The sequence below is a fragment of the Desmodus rotundus genome, chromosome 8 (genome assembly GCF_022682495.2).
Source record: "Desmodus rotundus isolate HL8 chromosome 8, HLdesRot8A.1, whole genome shotgun sequence".
Lineage (NCBI taxonomy): Eukaryota > Metazoa > Chordata > Mammalia > Chiroptera > Phyllostomidae > Desmodus > Desmodus rotundus.
Genome location: NC_071394.1, coordinates 39,202,920 through 39,227,284, shown reverse-complemented (window position 1 = coordinate 39,227,284; position 24,365 = coordinate 39,202,920). Strand labels below are relative to the sequence as shown.

General features: G+C 36.1%; 1 protein-coding gene and 1 pseudogene across 1 annotated transcript in view; both read right to left on the bottom strand.

Annotated features, from left to right (window-relative positions):
• The window catches only part of CYP7B1 (cytochrome P450 family 7 subfamily B member 1), a 162,276-nt gene that overhangs the window by 99,035 nt on the left and 38,876 nt on the right, over nucleotides 1-24,365 (bottom strand). The window lies entirely within an intron of this gene.
• On the bottom strand, nucleotides 23,154-23,708 carry LOC112315451 (proliferating cell nuclear antigen pseudogene; annotated as a pseudogene).

Here is a 24,365-nt window from a genome sequence, read left to right as displayed (position 1 = left end):
AAGGATTTTTTAATGTGCCCATTAGAAATAGAGATTTTTAAAAACACACAGGTAGAGTCATTTACACAACAGAAGGCAAAGCTGAATGAATAAAGGGATGATGTCAAAGATGGTTGTTGCCAATTGTTTTCATGAAAACTGACCTACAGCTTTGAGCCGGAAAACTTCACCTTGAACTTATTATGAGCTTTTTTCAGTGAAAGGAACAACATAATAAAATGAAAAAGTCAAGAGACTGAGAAAATCTCTGTTACGTGAAAATATCAGCCATCCTATAAAAGAGTAATATAACTGATAGTAGCTGAAGCAAATAATAATATTCTCAAAGCTTTAATTTCATATGAATGACCATTAAGTGAAATGAACCACAATCATGGTTACTTAGATACACAGAACATTCAGAGAGAACGGTGGTGTTCAAAGCAATGCAAAACACCCACACAGCGGTTGTACACACGTGCCATCAAAGAGAAACTGAGCTCTTTAAAACTAGTTGCATGTCATTCAATAATGTTAATGCATGCTTCTTTGTCTGAAGCCAAAATGTATGTCATGTGCATATTTTATTTTATTTTATTTTTAAGATTTTATTTATTTATTTTTAGAGAGGGGAAGGGAGAAAGAGAGGGAGAGAAACATCAATGTGTGGCTGCCTCTACTGGGGACCTGGCCTGCAATCCAAGCATGTGCCCTGACGGGGAATCGAACCCACGACATGTTGGTTTGCAGGCTGGTGCTCAATCCACTGAGCCACACCAACCAGGGCTGCATATTTTAAAAGACATATCAGTTAAACAAATATAGATTTGTTATGATGAAAATATCCCTTTAAATTATATAATTATAAAATTATATGTAGATACACTTTAAAGTTTATCATAATTAATAACTAGCATAATGGTCTCTGTGTAATGACAGTGTTATATAATTTTTTAGCAATATTTTTAGCAAAGTTTGAATTATAGCAATTATATTTTAGATTTAATCTGTAAATTGCTTCCAAATTTATTGAAAATTAAATATATAAATAAAAACTTTTTCCTTTAAACAAAAATCTATTCTCTAAAATAAAACAGAAGTTTGAAATCTAAAATATTACAGTCACATATAACCACCAATGGCAAGCGATAGAAAGAAATTCGATTCTGCTTAAGTTAAAAACAAGGTAACAGGCCCCAAATGGAGTCACTTGTGCTAAGCCCCACATCACCAAACCACGACTTAATAACTAATTTAATTACAGTTTCGACTGTCCCCTAAAGAAAGGTGACATTGCCACAATCAGCTCTTTGTTAGTGTAACTTCCTTGTCCTACCTCCTTCTGCCTATAAAGGCCTTTTATTTTGTACAACTCTTCGGAGGTCCTTCCTATTTGCTCGACGAGATGTTGCCCAATCCATGCATCCTTGCATGAAGCTATTAAGATCTTTAAAATTTACTCAGCTTAATTTTGTTTTTTAATGTTTAGTTAGTTCTTTACCTGTAAAGTCAATCTCAACTTTCTTGAATATTTTTGCTTTGTGGTTGTTTTGTTTTTAATAAAAATGTATTAAAACTCTACATTAACTGTAACTAACAAACGACAAAACAAAACCCACAGTCACTGAAATTATTAACAACTCTGTCATTCACCAAGCTGCACAACCAGCTCGAGTCCCACATAAACATCTGTCCTGGCTGTTAAAACTCTCTAAGCAAATACTGTGCTTTGCTCAGCCAGAATCACATACATACAGTGTTTCTCTACTTTTTTTTTTAATACCTGAGTTTTTATTGTTTATTTTATATGTTTTTTTGGTCTTACCACATCTACCCTATTATCAATATGATACTTGTGTGTGATTATTTTTTGGACTCTTCTGCATGTTTGACATATTTCATAAGGAAATATGTCTGGCTCTCCCTGTTATCCTCTGCCTCTTATACATAATAAATATTCTTAGTTTGTTGTTGCTCCAGTCTCTGCTCCTCTTTTCCTATGCATGCCAAGGTCATCAGCTTCTTTGCATGGTGACTTGGCTCGCTCTTCCTCTGGCCTTTGGGCAGGAAGCCTGTCCTTAGGCTCTGGACCCCTCCAAATGGGGAAGGAGTTTCTTCTCTTTCGGCTCTTGTCACCCACCCCTTCCAGATAGGGAGCCATTTAGATCCGTATTATAGGTAGAATTTGCCATTTTCTGAAGCACAAATATACTTTACAACTTCAATTGAACATCTAAGTTAGAGAATATATTTTTCTCGAAGCACATAATCTTAAATTCTCCTGAACTCACATGTGCAGAATTATAGGACAGCTGAATTTCCTGTCAGCCCTTAAGCTTCTATTTGGGAATTTTTTTATGATTTTGGTCTCAGCCCATGACAGCCTAAGAAGATGTTTTCATAAACTCAAAGAAAAAACTTAAAGTAAAAGACTTTTTTAAAAAATTTTGCTTTTCCTTATAATGTGTGTCAGTTAATGTTAGATTAAATAAGTTTTTTCCTCATGTAAAGGGTTGTTCAACATTAATGTACTTTCATTAGATAACAATGAAGGCAGTTTGCCCAATAAAATACTTTTACTTTGCAGAATAAAGCAAAATGAAGTACAATAAGCAACAAGCTCTCAGGGAAAGCTGGAATAGTTCTGTCTCACTTTAATCAAAATAAGCATAAAAATATAGATGAAGGATGATTAAAAGACTCAAATTTGTAATGTACAGCATTAGAAATAGGAATTATTCCACCAAGAATATTTGTTCATAAAAATATGATCATTGTTAATCAGAAACTGTTCTTACCTAAAAGATAACTTATGGAACTTGCATTTAATATAAACCATTTATAATCTAAAAAATAACATAATGGGACATACATGCTTTCTGGTTATCAGAAAGTTAAGTCATGAAAGTTAGAAATTATGATTAATTCCTTATGTAATAAAATTGGCCAAAGTTTCCCACAGCTTTAAGAAGACTACTCTGTAAGTTCCATTTCCTGAATGTGGAGTTCCTTCCTCATCTTCAGCATCATAGCTATCATACAAATACAATGGAAAACTTCATTTGGAATCTATGGCCTCTCTAGGCCACCCTTGAAAATTAAAAACAAGAGCAGCCAAAACCTGTCGAGTATATGCTTGCCAGACCTTATATGGCCCCTCACAGAAGTTCCCAAAACATACCCAGTGTTGAAAATGTGGTTATAATATAAACCACAAAATCACTTTAATTCAAACAAATTTTGTTTCCATGTAACTAAATCATATAAAATGTGGAATGATTTTAAACAAAGTATTAGATGATAAATAGCTTTTTAAATTTGCATGTAACAATGATACCTACCAAAGAGAATCTAACATAATTAAAATGCTTTGCTTCTGCATTGAAATTGTGTTAAAAAAATGAGGTATTTGTGATTTTCATTTTTATGATGTCATCTTCTGATGCTGTCCTAGGAAAAGTGGGAAACTATAGTAGCAAATTTAAGAATAGCAAACAGATGATTTAAAGCATTTGTAGAGTATTTTGCGGGGGGAGGAGAACTTAAAGTTTTTCCCCTTCTTTTTCTTTTTGCCTTAATCCTCTCATTTGGTTTAGAAACATAAGGCCCTGTTCACTTCATTTAAGCCTTACAATGACTGGAAGCCCGATCAATCTGTCTTGTGTCTTCTTAGGGTAAAGCTGCAATTGAGCGGAAGCAACAGATGAACAAAGCCCACATTCAAATCTGTAGCTCATTAAAATAACGTTAAAATAGAGTGAAATCTCAATTGTAAGTGAATTGTAGCTGGCTTTTTTTCCCCCTGCTAAATACAATTTGATTAATAAACTATACAAGCATTAGCCCTGAATCAGTGGTCTTTTAAGTAAATTTAAATAAATGTCTTGTTCTTTTTAAAAATGTGAACATTATGAAAGACATTTTGGAAATAGGTTTTCAGCAAAGCACTAAACGAGGTAACATTGTAGCATGTCATCCCATCGAGAAAGACCTGAGTCACAGAGATTCTACATAGTACACAGAGGAACCGTCAGTTCTGCCTCTGAATCCTATGATACCATGGTGATGCACCGTCGGGGCAGCTCCTCTACGACAGTGCCCAGCTCGATCTGCTGCGTAACAATGTGCCATCCAAATTCCCAGGAAGGAAAATTTGTAGAACTTCTGTGAGTTTTAAGGAAACGAGAAATTCAGTAGGGGTATATACAAGTACACATACTATCTCTGGCAATTTGTTTTCAATTTGATCCTAAGGATTCTTATGTATACCTAATCCAGGGCTGAAACACATATGACACATTTGATAAGTCAGAGTTTGCAAACATCAAATTTTAGTTGGGAACCCATTATATCCATTCTTATGTATGTCTGCTGGGTTTTTTAATGTAATTAAAAAGATTCCTTATTTTAAATGTAGACAGTACAATAATTCATCAAAATAATTTATATCAACTGCCTCTTAATTCTGATGTTATAAATGATGACTTCTGAAGTTAAAAGTACCATGTTGTTGGACTATAAGATGCACTGGACCATAAGACGCACCTAGGCTTTAGAGAAGGTAAATAGGAAAAAAACCCGCTCCACCGCCACCCCCCTAGTGAGCCAGGTAAGCTACATTCGGACTATAAGATGCACCCCCATTTTCCTCCCAAATATGGGGGGTGCGTCTTATAGTCTGAAAAATATGGTAATGTGGACTTCGTTTGTTTAAAATTAATTGTCCGCTATGAAGTCTTCTAAGGAAAGAAATTATGACAAGTCCCGATCAGATAAAAGCATAGTTACATCCTACAAACTGCTTGGGCAACTGGAGATATCTATTAAAATAAAAAAGGCACATACTCTTCAACCTCAAAAGCTTACGTCTAGGAAATCTATCCCATAGACATAAAAGCACCAATATGAAATCAACCGTAATAAAAAATATTTAGTACTGAACTGTCCCTTGGGGCAAAAACAAACAAACAAAACAAAATAGAATAACTATGAACCATCCGTACTATGGACTATTACATACTGGAATTTTAAAATAAGCATATAATATTTATATAATCAGATTAAATAAAGTACTTTCATAAATAAAGATGAGACAGTTGAGAAGCAAGTCTAGTTGGAAACGCGTCAGATCATGGATAGCTTTGCAGGTCAGTTCCTAGCTTCTCCATGTGCTTGGTTTTTAATTTTGGGGGAAATCACTGAATTTCTCTAGGCTTCCATTTCTACATCTGCATGAAATAATAAAGCAGACATTAAATAAAACCACATATTTAAAGCACATGGAAGAGGGAATGACCATAGTAGGCCCTCAGTTCACTGTGATTCATACATCCCTCACCACACTCTTGACTTAGGGAGCTGGCTTCCTCGCTGACAGGGGTATCTGGGTTCAGGCTGAAGTAGCTCCTAGAAGGCTCTCAGGTACACACAACACTGGGGTCTGAGCCTCTCATCAGATCAGAGAAAGGAGAGCAGGGGGACAGGAAGTAGAACAGGGATGAAAGAGGGACTAACTTCTTAGTTATCTTCTTGGTGATGTGAATAGAAAATATGAGGATGAATCCCTTAGTTTAGTACAGTGAGAAAAAAGAAAGTCTCTAAATCTCTGAATGTCCAAAATCTGGGGCCCGATGATCCACCTGGTGTCTCTTCTTCATAGTGTCCCGACCTGGCTCACTGGCCTACCAAAGGCCCAGTCTTCTTCAGCAGCACACACTCCCCAGGTCTTCCCACTGCTGCCAGGGGCTGTCCTGGTGGGCGCGGGGTCAGGGATTTCTGAGTAATCACAAAGGAAGCAGACGGTATGCTTCATGGATAGCTGGTCCCCTTGTGAGGATCTGACTGACATTTTTTAATTAAACTGGCCCACTGGAGTTTAATTAAGGTGCCATCTTTTTGAAGTGAAACTAAAAGAAAAATATATCCCTTTTATGGAACAAGTATGTGTAATAAAAATCTTCTTCCAGCTCTTGATCTTTAAAAGAAGAAAAAGAACAACAACAACAACAAAACTAACAAAAATACTCTCCATTGTTTCTCTTGCTCCCTAACATTTTCATTTTTTAATTAGCAAAATTATTGTAGAAGTGATTTAAAATGAACCATTGGCCATTCTCATAAAGCTACATATACCTGAGAAACCACAGAGATTGAGTATGCACCTTGGGGATCAGGAAGTCCTTCATTTGAATGTAACTTCATAGAACTTAGCTTAGAAAATGTGTATTGACTAATCACCCTGAAATGACACAGCTCCATCAAATATGTATTTTGAATCTTTCAGGGAAACTCACAATGTAAAAAAAGGAAATCATAAAAAAAAAAAAACCTTCCAATTTTGGAAAGAGCACTGGACTGGGAATCAGGAGAGCTGGCTTTGGCTTTAGCCCTACTGTTTTCTGACTCTGTGACCTTGAGTAAGTTATCTAACCTCTCTGAACATTAGTGGCCTAATTTGAAAGGAGGGTGTTACATGTCATGGGGTGGTGATGAAGATCAAAGGAGATAATGAATGTGAAAGGCTATGTGAACTATATGTAGCACTGTTCAAGTGCAGAGAGTTATCATTATTATTTGGGAAACAGAAATTAAAGGGGTCTAATTATTTTTTACTTTGGAAAGGCAGTGTATGAGAGCATATTCATATGTGGGACTTTAGAGGCACACAGATGTACACTTGTGTCTTGAGTCAGCCACTCGCTAACTCTACTTTAATGCAATAAACAGAGTACAAGTATATAGCCAGCCAGCCTGTGTTTAATTCAATATGGTACATACATTCATTTGCTCATTCAACAACGATTTTTGGCACACCATTGTATCTGTTTAGCTCTTGCCCTCTCCAAAAAGGATCAAAGATTTAATGCATTTACAATGCCCAGTGCAGTTCCTGACCCGCAGTAGTTACTCAATGAATAGCCGGTTTTATTTGTCTGTTATATGATTAAGAACAAAGCAACAAACAAGGATTCCTGACTGGGCTGATTTGACGTTTTTCCTTTAATCTGAAGAATTATACAGATTTGAATATCCTTATTGAATTTTCATATATACTTGTCATATTACTCTTAAGTAATTTAGGATCATCTGCATAGCAGACAATGTTGAATCCCCCCCCCCCATTCCTTTACATCGTCCCTGCATGCACCTCCCCCCTGAAACTTTAATCTGGTACTTTCTATGGCCAGACCTGCAGCTCTTCAGAGGATATCCCGCAGGCTGCTGGGTGGCTTTGCTGCAGGTGCAGAATGTGGGAAGGGCCTGAGGGTCCATGAACTTCCCACATACCCTGTGACTGTCAACCAGTAATTATGGGGTGAGAGAGGATGAACTTTCAACCCATGTAAATGTAATTCAGATTCCAAAGTTCTTCTGCAGGATTAGGTTGAAGTCCACCTTCTGGGAGTTTCTGCCTGAGGTCATCCCCAACCTCCGGCTCCCTTCCTTCCCTGTCTTGCCTTCCTGGTTCCTTTCAAGTTTCCCCTGGGAGGTCCTGCACAGAAGTTCTACTTCTAAGGACCCTGATCTAAGACATTATGCTATTGTAAATTATCTTGTAATTTATTTTGCTTAATTTGAGTCTAAATTTTCATGGCTTTGATTTCTTTTAAACACTATGTGTAAAAATAATACACCATTTCTCTTTGCTGACTAGGTTTCCCAAGGACATAATTCTGAGCATTCATTGCTTTCCTTAAGTCATTTTTTCCTCACAAATTTTCTGTTCACGTGAGATCTTTTCATATACATATAACCAATGAGCCAATTTCCATGATAATTCTCATGAATCAGATCTTCACACAATATATACATTAATCATACTGGTAAATGACACATAGGACCTGAATTCTTAAAAAGAATAATTCTCAGGAAGATTCCAACATTGAAGTCACCTCATCTGTCCCACTATTTCATTCTTCTAAACTGAAAAGGACTATAGGGAACAGCTGACCAAGTAGCAGTCTTCTGGCAAAGATTATGCTAATATACTCGCCAACAGAGTCAGGTCAGGAGGAAAAATCAATGTAGAAAGACCAAGAAAAACAATCTAATATCCCTTTAGACTGAATGACTTACATCCAATACTCAACGCTCCCAGCCAGGGCAAAGTGCTCTGCCAACTCTAACTTAGTATCCTTCATTTCAAAACATAGGAAATGTTTTAAAGCAAAAAGGTAATGCTTTAATCACACTTGGATTCCAACCTTTGAAGAGACATGTTAATTTGAAAGGTATCTGAATATTTAACCAAGGTACAGAGCAAGAACATTTAAATTACCCTTTCATTATCACCATTATCTCTTCATCCTCTCATTCGCCACCACAATGGAGAAGTTATGCTTGCCACTCATGTGGACAATGGGGTCATAAGCCTTGGGTTTAGCATTCAGTACCTGCTGTGGTACACATTCTTCTGTTAATGAGCATGCATAACTCTTCATCCCCAAAGAACTGTCTCTGCATATAAAAGGATACATAACTTTTATAAGGCCAAAAAGAAGTAAATACAGGTCATTGAGTTTTCTATGGGAGGATTTGGAGAGTATAATTATCCTGCATTGCTAGTATCTCCAGGCAGTGGGCTGGTTCCTTCTCTAAACTAGGGCTGTGCTTAAGTATTTATATCACCCTATGAAGTTATCAAGTATGTCATTACTAAGTTTAAGGCAAAAGCAACTTTTAGATTCCCTTGGTGCTTTAAGTGTCCAGATGACAAATCTCAGGCTATGGGAGCCACTTGGTCCCATGCCGACAGTGGGAAGTGCCTGGATCTAACAAAGAGCCTTCCCTATCTTCTGTTAGCCCCTGGCCTCAGCCGGGGAAAAGGCTAAGACATTTACATCAACAACATTAATGAAAGACTTAATCAAAGACGTTTCTTCTTCTGGATGTATTCAAAACTTAAGTTACTCTATTTGTTGAGTAGAAGAAACCATCACATTGCCTTAATATATATGAACGGGTCTGCAAAGAACCTGATAACATGCCAAATATCCAGTTACTGCTCGATGCTACTATTATAATTGTTACTGTAATTAAGAAAATTGCCAGGGAATTATCCTATGCTTCTAAAAAATCAGAACAATGACTGAAATTCAACTTCAAAATGTTTAGGGAATTTCTGCTATTTCCTAAGAGAGAAAAATTCACAAAAGGAATTCTAGCTCAATAACAACCTGAGATCAAAGAAAGCTCTACAACTAAATCAAAGACAAGGTAAAAGATAACATCCCATTTAAAGATATATTTTTAGATGATTTTGTGTTATTTAGTATATATCAAAGCAAAGTAAAAATCTTAACCCCGGACTCCCTATGCTAAGTAGTTCATTACTTGAGCAGAATATTTATCCGCCCTCCCCCCCACCCCACATAGACAGTCTTCACAATTCACAGTAGTAAGGAACCACAAAAATAATTGTGAAAGCTGAAACTGTGCAAAATTATCCTAATAATCAATAGGAAAAACAGTCGGACTAAACAGAGCAAGCATAAAACCAGAGTCCAATATGACACTCACTGTGGAACCATAAGACAGGGAATTTCAAATAACCATGACGATTGTACGAATGGCTCTGATGGAAAACGTACACAACGTGGAAGAACAGATGCATAGTGTCGACAGACAGATGAAAACTCTAAGAAAGAATCAAAGGAAATACGAAAAATAAAAAAGCTGTGAAACAGAAACAAAATTGCTTTTGATGGGTTCATCTATAGACCCGAGAGAGCAAAGGGAAGAATGCGTGAGCTTAAAGGTAGTTCAATGGAACTTACCAAACTGAAATGTAAAAGAAAAGAATAAAGAATAAAAATATAAACAGAACAAAGCATCCAAAAACTGTGAAAGAATTTTAAAATATGCAGCATATGGATAATTGGAATACCAGAGGAAAAGATAGAACAAAACAGAAAAATATTTGATGTAATAATGACTAAGATTTTCAAAATTAATGACAAACATGAATCTATGCAAGCAGGAAGCTCAAATAGTACCAAGCAGTTGTACTGAAAATCTATGACTAGGCATGTACCATACTCAAGCTGCAGGACTCCAAAGACAAAGAGAAAATCCTGAAGGAAATCAGAGGGGGGCAGAATCTCTTATCTAAAGAGAAACAAAGATAAGAATTACAGGTGACTTCTGTTTATGCAAGCAAGAAGAGAGTAGATTGAAATATTTACTGCTGAAATAAACAATTTAGATTACTATATGCATCAAAATTATCCTTCCAAAGAAGACATAAAGATTTTCTCAAACAAAACTGAGGGAATTCACCATTAGCCAACCTGTCCTGCAAAAAATGTGGAAAGAATTTCTTGAGGGCGAACAAAAATGATACAGGTCAAAAGCTTGGCTCTATATAGAGACAGGAAGAGCACTGGAGAAGGAACATCAGCAAATTAAACATTCTTTCTTAAGCTTACATGGAACATTCGCCAAGACAGACCACATTTGGGGCCATAAGACACACCTTAAACAAGAGTTAAGAAGTCATACAAAGTGTGTTCTCAGACCGCAGTGGAATTAGGCTAAAAAAGAGCCACAGAGTGATACCTGGGAAGTTCCAACATATATGGGAATTTAACAATATATTTCTATACTACATGGATCATACATAATTTATGGATCAAGGAAGTTCTGAGATAAATTACAAATATTTCAAAGTAAGTAAAAATAAAAATAAGATTTGTCAAAATTTATAAGATGCAACAAAAGTAGTGTTTAGAAAGAAATTTATACCATTAAAAGCGCATATTATAAAGCAAAATATCAATAACATTCTACCTCAAGAAATTAGAGAAAAAAAGAACATCTTAATTAATGCAAGCAGAAGAAAATAAATAATAGAATTTATAGTATAGCATAAATGAATTAAATTAAAAATAGGAAAAAAATAGAGAAAATCAACTAAACAAAATGCTGGTACATTAACAACATCAACAAAATTGATAAGCCTCTGCCAAGCTAACTACAGAGAGAGAGAGAGATGGATGAGGGAGAGAAAGATCATAATTTATCAATACCAAAAATGAAATGGGTAGTCACAATAATAATAATGGATATCATGGACATTAAAAGGCTAATTATTGCTATGATCAACTCTATGCTCACAAATTTGATAACTTAGATAAAATGGACCAATTTCTTGAAAGAAAAAAACTACTAAATCTTATAAAAGAAATAGATAATTTGCGAAGGCCTATATCTATTAAGGAAATCCAATCAATAATTAATAACCTTCCTAAAAGAAAGCACCAGTCCCAGATGACATCATTGGTGAATTCTTCCAATCATTTACGGAGTGATACTGATTCTCCACAAATCTTCCAGAAAGCATCCTAACTCATTCAATGAGACCAGTCTCACTTGAATACCAAACCAGATAATCACATTTCAGGAAAAGAAAATTACAGACCAATATGTCTTAGGAGCATGGATACAAAAATTCTTTAAAAAATATTAGCAATTCAAATCCAACAATGTATACATAGAATAATTATATACCATGACCAAGTAGGATTTACAAGGGGGTACCCCAAAAACCCAGAAGGGAAGGGAAGGGAAGGGAAGGGAAGGGAAGGAAGAAGGGAAGGGAAGGGAAGGAAAAAGGGAAGGGAAGGGAAGAAAAGGAAATATTGAGAAAGTGAGAGGAAAAAAACTGCCTTTATTTGTAGATGACATGATTTTCTATGTACAAATACCACAGAATCAAACAAAAAAATCTTTGAACTAATAATAAATTATAGTAAGTTTATATAATACAAGATTAATATGCAAAAGCCAATTGCTTTCCTATATACCAGCAATGAAAATTGGTGTTGAAAATGAAAAACATACTACTATTTACAATAACACCAAAAAATAAGATATTTAGGTAAAAAGGTAATAAAATATGCACAGGATGTATATGCAGCAAACTACAAAGCTCTAATAAGAGAAATTAAAGATTTAAATAAATGGAGAGTTATTCTATATTCATGGGTAGGAAGACTGATTGTCAAGGCATCAGTTCTCTTCAACTTGATCTATAGACTCAGCAAAATCCCAATAAAAATCCCAGCCACCTATTTTGTAGATATCAACAGAGACAAATTCATAAACTTCCTAAGCTTCTAATCCTTGTTTACTGATCACATAGGTCACCATTATTGCCATTTAATATCTATGATAATGAAAACTAGAAAATTATGTGTTTAACTACATTGAACCGTGATTCTGACAAATGTTTTATAACAACAGAAATGTTGTTTTGCCCTATGTTGGTATCAACCTAGTTTCCAATACCTTTAGTACATAAAGACCCTGAACATTGAGTTAGTTAATAGATAAACTTCAAATACAGATATGGATGCTGCCAAGTACAATAGAATATGGAACTGAGGTATTCTAGTTAGTCCCAAGGAGGGTTTTAATACGTGTATTTTTGCTTTCTATTTTTATATTTATGGAGCGGTTTCACCTCTGGGTTATATTAATAATTACGTTCAATTTGCCACTTTAAAAAGGTGTAAATGGGTGTTTGTGGCTGAAGGGGCTCATTGTGTGTGTGCTCATGAACTTGGTTGGTTTGCTAATGTCCCTGAACGTGACAAATCTTCCCTGATTACCTACCTCTCAGTTCTTTTTGAGAAATAGAAGTTGGTTCAGTTAAAAATTATGATTAACACAGGTAATTAAAACCACATTAGAAGCAGTAGTAGAAGAGAAGCAGGTTGTCCGTGTGCAAGACAGTAAGATGTGCTTCGTTTATCAAAGGAAAAAGAGGGAACTTTCTTCCTTCAAGTGAACTTCCTGGCTTTTCCAAATTGTAAAGGAGGACGGTGAAGACATAGTATGAATGCATATAGAAAATTGCAGAAATTTTGTAAAATTCATTTGCCTTTGTTCGTAATTACTGCAAATAATAAGACTGAAAATAAGCATTGAAATGCATTAAAACTTTAAGAAAACTTTCTGTTTTGATGGGTATATTCATAAGAGAAAACAACTCATGAATACTTTTCTAGAAAATATCAGAATGTTTTTCTCTGTTAAATGTCAAGTTGGTCTTGGAGAATTCAGTCTACTCCTTATTAAAGGTAGCAAAGAGTTATTTTTCTTTGTAACTGTCTATGTAATATTAGAATAATTTGCTGGGGTTGTTTTGCTTATTTTATCATGTCTTTAATTATTTAAAAAGTTTCTCATTTCTAAGAATGCTAGGGTTCTTCATAATTTTGTTTCTCCTATGTTTATTTTAAAAAATAATGTTTTGCCATTTTGGTAATTAAATAGCCACACTAACATCATTCCTTCTTCCCAGGCATTTATGATCCCCTCTTAATCAAGCGACATTTTCACTAACAACTCTTTTTTTATGAAAATTTTTATTGATTATGCTATTACAGTTTTCCCTCCACTAACAACTCTTAATTTTGCCTTCCCAAGATTAGACCCTAGATTAACCCAAAATTTTTTTTTGAAATTATTTTTTATACCTCAAATATCGCTGAGGTTTCCCAGTTGACTCCTGGGCAATCACAGAGGCTTATTCTTTCCCTTTATAGAAGAGATGCCAGAAACAGTTTTGTTTAGCAGGCTTTCTATTTCTTAGTTGGCTCCACACGGATCAGCTGCATGGGAAGAGTTGTCTAATCAAAAGAGAAAAACAGCCTTCCTTAGGTTAATTTTATGTAGTAAAATATTATTAATATAAAGTCACGCAACGATGGCATTTGTCAATGCCATTACTGTTCTTCCCTCGGGAGAAACACATTTATGTTTTACACTCCCACAGAAAATTTTACTCTCCTACCTTCTAATATTTTACTGGTTACTATAACCATTGAGCACAAACAGTTGATACGTTCAGTAGCAGATAGTCTGTTTTCTTCCCATGTGTGCCTGAAGGCTCTGCTACAAACTATGGGCTAGAAACTGTGCCTTTCACAAAGGACAGACTCAGAACTGTGACAGACAGTACCAGATACTTTTAACTACTAACATTTCAATTATTAGAATATGGGTTCAAACTCCCAGACTAACATCACCTGGACAACTGGCGCAATGCACTGGGTTGAATTTCTGGAACTCTTTTTAGTCCAGAAGCAGATCAGTTTAGGTAAAGCCAATTGTGACCCATAATCAAGGAGTTAAAATTCCATAGAAATGGATGAGGGATATCCAACTTTGGTTGCTTGTTTTGGAATATTGTCAGTATTATTTTTAATGTTCTATTTGCTAATGTGTGCATGGTATAGCCTTTCTCATTTCCTTGGTCTATCTCAAATCTTTAGTATATACTTTTGCTCAACTTAAAGTAAGCATTCTTTACATGTTTAAAAATCAAAAGCAGGTCTATAAGTTTTCTGAATGTGTTTCTTTCTGTCAAGTATGAAGATATCAAGTGATGAAGGGTAGAAAAGAGAAAAAGAAAATGCAGCATTGTGTCCAGAGTTTTTTTCATAAATAGTGTTCTTCAAGGATATATGAGTAAAATATGAGTAAATATTAAGTAGATGATTTTATTGTTATCTCACCTTCAACTTTTAACCACTCCCTGAATCACACAGTTCAATCCAATGGAGAAGAAAAACAGGATAAATGGCATGGCTTTTGGATACTCATACATTTTCCATCTTATTAGCTTGGAGCGGTCAATTCTTTTCTATAAAAAGAAGGTGAACTTCCTTATGAACACATATTGTACATTAAAAATAATGTTATTAATTTCCTATACTATTTATTTTACAATATTCTATCTCTAACACACTTTTCTATAAGAAAACTTACACTCTTTTTGTTAGCATCTCCTGGAGAAATTGAACTTGTTAAGATTTACATAGTAGAGAATCAATACAAGTGGAGGTTTCTTTTTTTTCAATAAACTCACTCACGAAAATAAAATTACCAAAGGTGAGATATTGAATATGTGATACAAACCTCTATTAACAAAATTCTTGGGTAATAGACCATTTTTGTTATTAGCTTCAATATTAATAAGGGTTAACAATATAAACAATCTTTATAGTTCTGCATTTATTGCTGCAATTCTTTGTATAAATGGCATTGATAGACTTCTTTCCTTGCTTGAAACAGAGGGCAGCAGGGTGGGTAAGAGAAAGGCTTTGGAGACACATAGACATGGATGGGTTCAAAATCAAGTTTCCCAATTATGAGTTGTAGGACCCTTGGCATATCCAAACTGCTTTCAGTCTCTGCTTCCTTATCTGCACTAAGGTACAGTATAAACACCCTACCTCAAAGGTGGTGGCAGGTTTGGTTTCTTCTGAAGTCTCTCTCTTTGGCTTTCAGAAGGCCACCCTGGCCACATCTCACTGTGTCCTCACATGGCCTTTGCTGTGTGCACACGCACGCATCCCTCTGCACATCCAAATGCCATTTCTTATGAGGACACCACATGTATTGGAATAGGGCCCACCCATGTGACCACATCTAAACTTAATTACCTCTTTAAATACTCTATCTCCAAATGTGATCACATTCTGAGGAGCTTCAACATATAAATTTGGGGGGAATACAATTCAGCCCATAATGCGTACTAATATATTTTTCATTTTATTAGTTTGTAGAATTGTTTCTTTTCATTTAAAAAATTGAACTTCCCCATGGACACACAGAAAAATCCAATAGTAAGTGGCTGTTTTTAGAGCTGTTTTTAAGTATAGTGGTATGAACATCAGGTCATCATTCTCTGGTGGCTAACATGTCATTATGCACCTCACTTGGGTCATCACTCGGAATATCACTTACCGCCCCAATCAATATTTCTACAGACAGGCATGGGGAATTTGGCCAAATATTTACTTATATGAGGAATAAAGTGTGGTGATTGCTTTTGGAATAAATCCTATGTTTTTTATATTATTATTATTGATCAAGAGAGAGAAACATTAATTCATTGTTCCACTTATTTATGCATTCATTGGTTGATTCTTGTATGTGCCCTGACTGGGAATCAAACCTGCAACCTTGGTGTATTGGAATGGCACTTTAACCAACTGAGATACCTGGCCAGGAACTTACTGCTTTTTAAAAAATTGTAATTGGTCTCATTCTCCTAAAAGTAGAGAGAAAACTGAGTGTTAGAACAATGCAATATTGTCTATGTCTCTTAAATGTATACCTAAAACATTTAAGAATCTGAACCAGTGGAATTTACTTTCAGATATTTCATAGCCATTCCACCAAGACACATAATTCAAGTAAAAATCAGAGATTTGATTGAAACATAGGTTTTAGCATTTTTCCTTCACACTATATATATAGGCCTACCAACCTAATGACGGACTGAGTCGGCCACGCCAGAATGTTTCACAGGCTCCAGCCTGTGCCAGACGCACGGTGACACCAAGGCAAGCAAGTAAATCCAGAAGAAACAGAGCAGGCTGCTAATTTAAGTGTTGCTCAGAAATGATTATTTAAGCAATGAAAATTGTGGGTAAATTATATATTTTCTTTAATTTCAACTTCAAGTCTTCCCATGGACCCTCTATTAGACAAAGAAGGTTAGTTGGCACAAAGCGTGTTGATCCTTCTTTTAACTGTATTCCACAAACCTATGAACTGTCTTAACTTTCCTGGTTATTTCTGCTTTTCGGTGCAATACAGCACAAAATTGTACCCACGACCAAACAGCTGTTTGAGAGAACGGCCACTGCTCTCTACTAAACCACAGAGGGGTTTTAAGAGTCCATCAACTATAGATGTGTATCTTCTTTAGCAAACAACCAGTTTGACCACATTTTTATTTGGACTCTATAGCACAATGACAGTACCTTTAGGTGTAGTAATCTCGTGAATAAAACAAAATGTATGCATGTGTTATAGCTGGCTGATCATACAAATAATTATTAAATATAAACACATATGCTTTTGTAGATTTGTTGGAGAGATTCGTTAATTGCTTAATGAAAGATGTCTTTCAGATACTAATTCCTTCATTTAGTTCAACAGATTAAATTTTATATGAGAAGATATTAGCATGCATGCAATGAAGTGACAAGGACAACCAAAAAGCTTAAATGCTAATGGCTAAAAGATAGCATTCAGAGTATATTTAAACACTAAATGGTATAATTTTCATTTTGTGTGCTTCCATTTGCTCTCTGCATAGACACAAATGTCCTTTTTAATGTTCATGTAAATATTGCAATATCAGGGTTGTTTCTACATTTTTCTGAGATGTAAATAAATTATAAAACTTTAAACAGTGTACGAATAACTCCAGATAAGGCAAGAGTGTGCATTTTTTAATTTGCAGAACTAGTCAGGACTTGACATTTGCAACGAAAACAAATCACTCTTTGTGCTATAGTTTTAAGTCATTATCTAACTTTATAGACATTCTAGATTTCTAGCTCGTAGAGGCTTTAATATAAAAAGAGCTTCACCACCATAGAGTTAATGTTGACAATTTTTTTGCAAGAGAAAATTACCACCAATACCAACAGACTTGTCTTCATTCCCCCCAGTCCCCTTAAACTGCAGCTCAATCTGGTATAATCTTTTTTCCTCCCCCAGTAGGGTGCAGAGAGCCCTCTAGCTTCTCTGTTTCCTACTGAGGTACATATTGGCCGGCATACAGCTGCTCAGAACAACTATTTGCATCTACAATGGGGTCATCCCACCACGTTCTTTTCAGATCAATATGATTGGTACAAACAATAGTTTGATTTTGATTACTCTATAGTACGCTTGGGTAGAGCCTCTGAATGCAAGTGAATTGCTTAGAAACAATGGCTGGTTCATCATCCAAAGCGTCTCCTTTCAAACAGCTGCCTCTGCCACACTCACCCTGACAACGTCCAGAAAAACAGATGGTTTCAGCATTCATGGCCAGTTTAGTGAAAGCCCCTGAGTCAGCCATTCAATGCATATTTTTTAATCTATTTGATATTAAGGAGTACTTCTCTCCACTAAAATTTTCAAATATAGCTAAATTCTCTTGCTAAATCTAAGTTGAATTAAAAAGAAAGAAGGAGTTATTTAGGAGGTGAGCATAAAATCCCTTTCTTAAGCCAGTCTAGCTCAGGTCTTTTGTTAAAACTGCAGTGTAGACCCTCATGTATATTATGTGTCGTAATTCTGCAACACAAAAGGGTAGATTAATAATGCAGCTAAGATCCCCCAGCGTTGATTTCCCTAGCTTCTGTTGTCTATTTAAAGGCAGGCCTTTAAGGTTACTTTAAGAGCATGCATTTTCTTCCCTGGTTTTGTTTTACCACAAGAAAAATCACTTCTGAAAACTGCATAGGAAATCACACAAGATACACTGTCATTCTTGTGTATTATGATTACTTGTTCATACAAAATATGAAAATATATTTAGTATTCAGTTGGTTGCAATGGCTCTGAAAACTCAATTAGTGATCCTACAGACATTTGTATTTTAAAAGAAACAATAACTAAATTTTATGTGAGCTATCATTGCTATACTATTTTACTTCTGCATTTTTAGAGTAAGCAGTAAGACCAAGAAAAATTTCACCTGTGGGGCAGGAGAAATATTTTAATTTCAAAACCAAATTATTAGAAACAGAATATTAAACAATTTAAAATTAAATTTTTTCATTACTTAAGATACAAAATTTTGGAAAAGGTACCCAACCCAATGCTATATATTTCCTAAATTCCATTTGATTATATCATAACCCTCCAAGTACACAGAAGAGATTAAAAGAACATTTTGACATACTCTTGTTATCAACTGCCTTTTATGGCATGTATTTAACTCCAAACTACATTTACAGATCTACAACTTCTATATACCATCATTTTAGGAAAGACGTTTTTCTTAAGATTTGAGTACAAAAAATGTATTAAAATAATTTTATTTTGTCACTGACTTTATTATAAATAGAAAGCATTCATTTATTCGACTTACGTTACTGATCTGCAAAAGGGGGACAAGAACACTATCTATAGCTTTGAGTTATTAGCTGAATGAAATTAGTGCTCATAAAAGCACCTACCACAGTACTGGCCTGTGATTATTATCATTATCACCGTCATCATCATTATCATTACTGGAGAAATATAAAGAAAATACGGAGCAGAAAAAAGTATTAAGTAACCCAATGGGCAAAGCTGAAAATTTGAAAGGGGAATAATTAAGGTCACGTCCTGGCCCATGGCCCTCTGCACTTTGCTCTAGAAGCAGTGGCTGTGACCCCTGTGTTTTGCTCTATAGAAGCAGTGGTACCTGCACAACTTCAGGGTATATGCTTGCCCCTTCTTACCCAAAGTCTTCTGGGGACTATGAGATATTTCCCAGGCCTCACAAGCACAGACAGTGTTGAAGTGGTTCTCACCTCCACCTCCTTGACTCCTGATGTTGCCTAGTAAACACCTGTGCTCCCTGAACTTATAATTCATCCACACATTCAGTAGCCTTTGCCCAAAGCATCTGCTCAGGGGTCATGACTCCGGGTGAGCACTGACAGGGGAGGTGGAGTTTTCCCCCCTCAAGTGTGCTTATGTGTCTCCCACCTTTAAGTACAAACAAACAGAAACCCCCTTTAATCTAGAGTCCCACTTCAGTTGTTGTCAAATACTGTATGTCTCCTTCCCTTTCCTTCCAAGAGTGGTCTATACTTTCTGCCCTCCTTCCTCACTTCCATTCCCGCCCTGTGCTTCTGCACCAAATGCTCCATTAAAACTATAATAATTATCCAGTTGATTATCAAGGATCCCCTAATTGTCCAATCCAATGAACACTTCTCAGTCCTGATGATATTGACTTTGCTGCAGAACAGGACACAACAGAGATTAAGAGGAGATTTTGACATACCCTTGTTATCAACTGCCTTTTGTGGAATGTATTTAACCCCAATCTGCTGACCACCATTCATTTAACTCATTCATTCACCTGCCCCTGTGTTGGTCATTGGGGATAAAAAGAAGCATTTATTCAGATTGTTTGCTTCTTAGCAACCTCCCACATTCTTTCCTAGCTTTCCTCCCATCTTTTCAATCATTCACATTTTACCTTCCTCTACTACTCAGTGAAATGTCAGTGTTTGTCAGGGTTCTACTGTCTATGTCTGTTCTTCGTCTGCTAACCTTCATTAGCTATCAGTTCATTCAACCAAACCCTTACTGAGCATCTCTTACATCTGGATTTTATCTATGTCTTTGATTTCAGTTAAAGCGACCTCCACACTGACACCATACATTCATCTAAAAAATAGCATTAAGTGCTTACTCTGTGCCAGGCATAGTGCTAGGCTCATTCATTGCTGAATAAACTAGTCTTCGGAGAGTTTCCCGTGTAGTGCAGGAGAAAGATAACTACACAAGCAGACACAATATTGAATGATGCACAGAGATCAGTGCACAGGGATGGTTATCCTAATTGCACTGAGCGTTTAGACTCTGAATGTATAACAGCAGGAGAAAGACATCATCAAATTTGTGTTTTAGAAAGATCATTCTGGATCTAATGGATTCAGAGGACAGGGAGATGAGTGAGGAGGTACTAAAGTAATCTAAGTAAATGATGATGGAAAACTAGATTTAGGGAGAGGCAGTGGGAACAAAGAGAAATTTGTTGAATAGATTTGTAATACTTATTGATTGAAGTTGGATATGTAAAACACTCCTGGAAACAGGATAGGAAACATGTGGTCAGGTATGTTCATGTGGCTGTTTCTATTATCCAATTTAAAAAAGTCTAGCAGATTCCTCAAAAAATTAAAAGTAGGTACCATATGACCCAGCAATCCAAAAAACTTGAAAACACCTGTTCACAGAGATAAATGCACCCCTCTGTTCAGTGCAGCATTATTCGTGGTGACCACGACATGGAGATGACCAAAGTGTCCTTCACTAGAGGAATGAATAAAGATGTGATACATATATGCAGTGCAATGAGACTCAGGTATTAGAAAGGATGAAATACCACCATTTGCAACAACATGGATGGACCTTGGGAATATGATGCTATGTGAAATAAGTTAGTCCAAAAAATCCAAGAACCATATGATTTCACTGATATGTGGAATATAAAATTGAAAGCCATGGACACCCAGCAATGTGGTGGTTGCCGAAGGGAAAGGCTAGGGAGTCGGGGGTGGGGGTGCTAATATACGGTTTCACTTTGGGTGGTGAGCACACAGTGCCATATACAGATCTAGTATCATAGCAACGTGCACTCGAAACCCATATGATCCTATTACCGAATGTCACCACAGTAAGTTTAAGAAAACATTTTTAATTTAGAAAGTATCACCATGTTATAGATTGTACAATGGCAATTTGTAATTTTCTGAATATGAGTCTGTCTCCTGTGCCAGGCCAGGGGTTTTCAGTGGTTTTCTACATCCATACTATCTACATAGTCAATCAACTTTTGTCATAATATTTCTTGTTAGAAGAAGTGTGGGCAGAAGGGGGAGGAGAAGAGGGAGGAAGTTCAGAATCTCTAAGGGAAGATACAGTAGGATAATTGAAATTCCTTCCCTACATAAGAAGTTTCCTGTCATTGAAAGAGATATCATTTCAATTTTGTTTACCTACGATATTGTGCTTTTGTTGAGCACAATATCTGGGACAAAACTGGGTAGTCAGTGTTTCTTGAATGAATGAGTAGATGAATAAATGAATATGAAAGTGCTCCTTTCGGCCACAGTCAGCCTGTAAGAATGCTCCAGGGAAAGAGTAAAGAGCCAGCTCTCCCCTCAGTCTGACCTTCTGTGATTGAATTCGCCTTTTGTGGCTCTTGTATTTGGGGGTTAGGGGTGGGTAGACACGAAAAACAATATGGGTATGAAAATAAGAGCAAAGTTTCAGGTCCAGTGAGTCCTGAAGTTTCCAGGCTGAAAGGACCCTCCACCTTTATCCCATTTGATCTCCCTTCATAGATGAGGGAACTGAGATCTAAGAACCTGAAATGAGTTTCTCCATCAGTCATGGCAGCGCAACGAGATCTAGGTCTACTGTTCTTTTTCTCTCCAAAACTTTACATTCAAAAGCTTTTGTAAGGTTTAATACATCTAGATATTGCAAATGATCCCAATTTAGGGAAATGTTTGAAGTCAAAGGAATAAATTTAATCACCTTTGCTTCTAGGGAAAAAAATAAGTAAAAAGAAGAAATTGGTTCCATCTGTTTGCTTGGTTGTATTTTTGTTTCCCAACTTGTCCCAAGTATATTAGTAGCCTTAAGCAACCTTTAGTATACTCGATATTATGATTCATCTATCTGCAGACAAATGGTTCTCCAAATCTTTAGTGTGGTGCCAGGAGGGGGAACAAAACTTAACTTGGAGCCTGATCAAAGGGAAATGTGAAGAACTGCCCCCAGGAGGGACAATTGTTCAGTAACTTAATACTGCCCTGGGTTTTGCATCCACGTTTCACAGCCAACCCTAATTCCTGTTGTTAGTTCTCTTCCTGGTCCACCAATTTCTCAAAAACAAAAACTATGTAGACATTGTGGTGTCTGACTCCTCTCCAGGAACCATTACAGCCATTTAACATCTCTGATGCAACCTGTGCACCTGTTGGGTACCTCGGGCCTCTTGCTTCTCCCTTTACAGTGTACCAGGATACCATCCTCAGGCCAGTGCCGAATCCTGTCTAGTGGCACATCCCATTAACTTCCCACTGGAGAGACTTGTCCCTCTCCAGTTGCATCCCTGTTGGGCCTCTGTATTTTGGGCCTCTTAGTTGCTATTCTCAATCCCTTTCTTAAGATACAAACTGTTTTAAATTGTTAAAAATAATGTGTTTTCCCTAAAGAAAATTTATAAAATAGAGACAAGGAAAAGAAGAAAATAAATGTAACCTATCATCTTATCTCCCAAAGATAACCACTGCTGGTGTTCTATCTTCTTTTTTTTTTTTTTTTTTGGAAATTCAAATAACTTTTTTTTTAATTGAAAACAGAATTCTTAAAACTGCACTAATAGTCAAAACCCTTTGTTACAAAAATCCTAAAGAGTATTTCTAAATAAGGCAGAAGTAGTTCTAGGTTCATAAGACCAGATTTGACTTGAAACTATCCTTTAAATTGTAGAGAATGGGAAAAAATAGGTTATTTACAGAAAACATTATCTACATATGTACCCAGTACAAATTTGGTGACAGAAGAAACTTTTAAGGGCATGTTGGAATCTCAGAAGCAGTTCTCAAAGAGCTTAGTTTTATTTTCTCAGACTTTAGAAATGCCTAAAGTCCTTCTTCACCCTTGATCATGGGAGCCAGGTAGTACTTTAAATGTCCCATATCAGCAATTTTATACTCCAAGTCAAGGGGTGCATCTGCAGACATACTGAGTGTTACTGTAGGAGAGGGTGGAGTAGCTTTTGTAAAGAAGTTCAGATACCTCAGTGCAAAAGTTAGCTGAACTGGCTCATTCATCTCTATGGTAACAGCTTCCTCTTTTTTATCGACATTACTTGTTAGTGACAACTTATTATTTCCAAGTTCCCCACTTGCAGAAAATCTCACTCCGTCTCTTGCACAGGAAATTATAACAGCATGTCTGATATGAGTGAGATCTCGGCATGTACATGCAAATTCACCAGAGGCATCTACTACACAGCTATACCCTTGTTCTGGAATTCCAAGTTGTTCAACATCTAACTCCATTAACTTCATTTCATAGTCTGAAATCTTTTCTTGAATTCTGGCTTCAAATACTAGTGGTAATGTGTCCATAGTATCTTCAGCCCTTAGGGTAATGATGTCTTCATTGCGAGCACATTTTAGTATTTTGGACATGCAAATTATTCTGCTGCTCCTGGCCCCGTGATGGTGTGCATGGGAACTGTGTGGGCTGTCTCCAATCCGGCTGTCCAGCTCTGCCTATCAGAGCCTTTTCGTTTCTCAAAGAAATGATAGGAAATTGCTGCTTCCCAGGCTCTACTTAGAAAAAGGGCATGGGTCCCTTCCAATGCCAGTTTCCCAGTCGCTGGTGTATCTTCTTTACAAGTCCACAAAATTCACACAGACGTATTCATATATAGAGGTTTACTTGGAAGTGACATCATACAGCATCGAAAACTGGATCTTTTACTTATTAATATGGTATAAACATTTTTTCATGTCAATAAATATTCCTATACAACATATTTTAATAGATGAATATGATTTCTTTATAGAAATATACTACAATCTATGTTAACAACCCTTTGTTACTGGTTGGTATTTAGCGCATTTATTTTGCATGGGTCATAGTGGATGCTGTAATATATAGTATGCACATATAGAGATGCGATAACTATATACATTAGCAAATCTTCAAGCATCTCTGTTATTATCTCCTGAGGATAAATTGCCAGAATGGGAATTGCTTAGTCAAATGGCATGCACATTTTTAGGATTTTTGGTGCATATGGGAAAACTGTCCTTCAGAAAACTGGAACAGTATATGAGAGT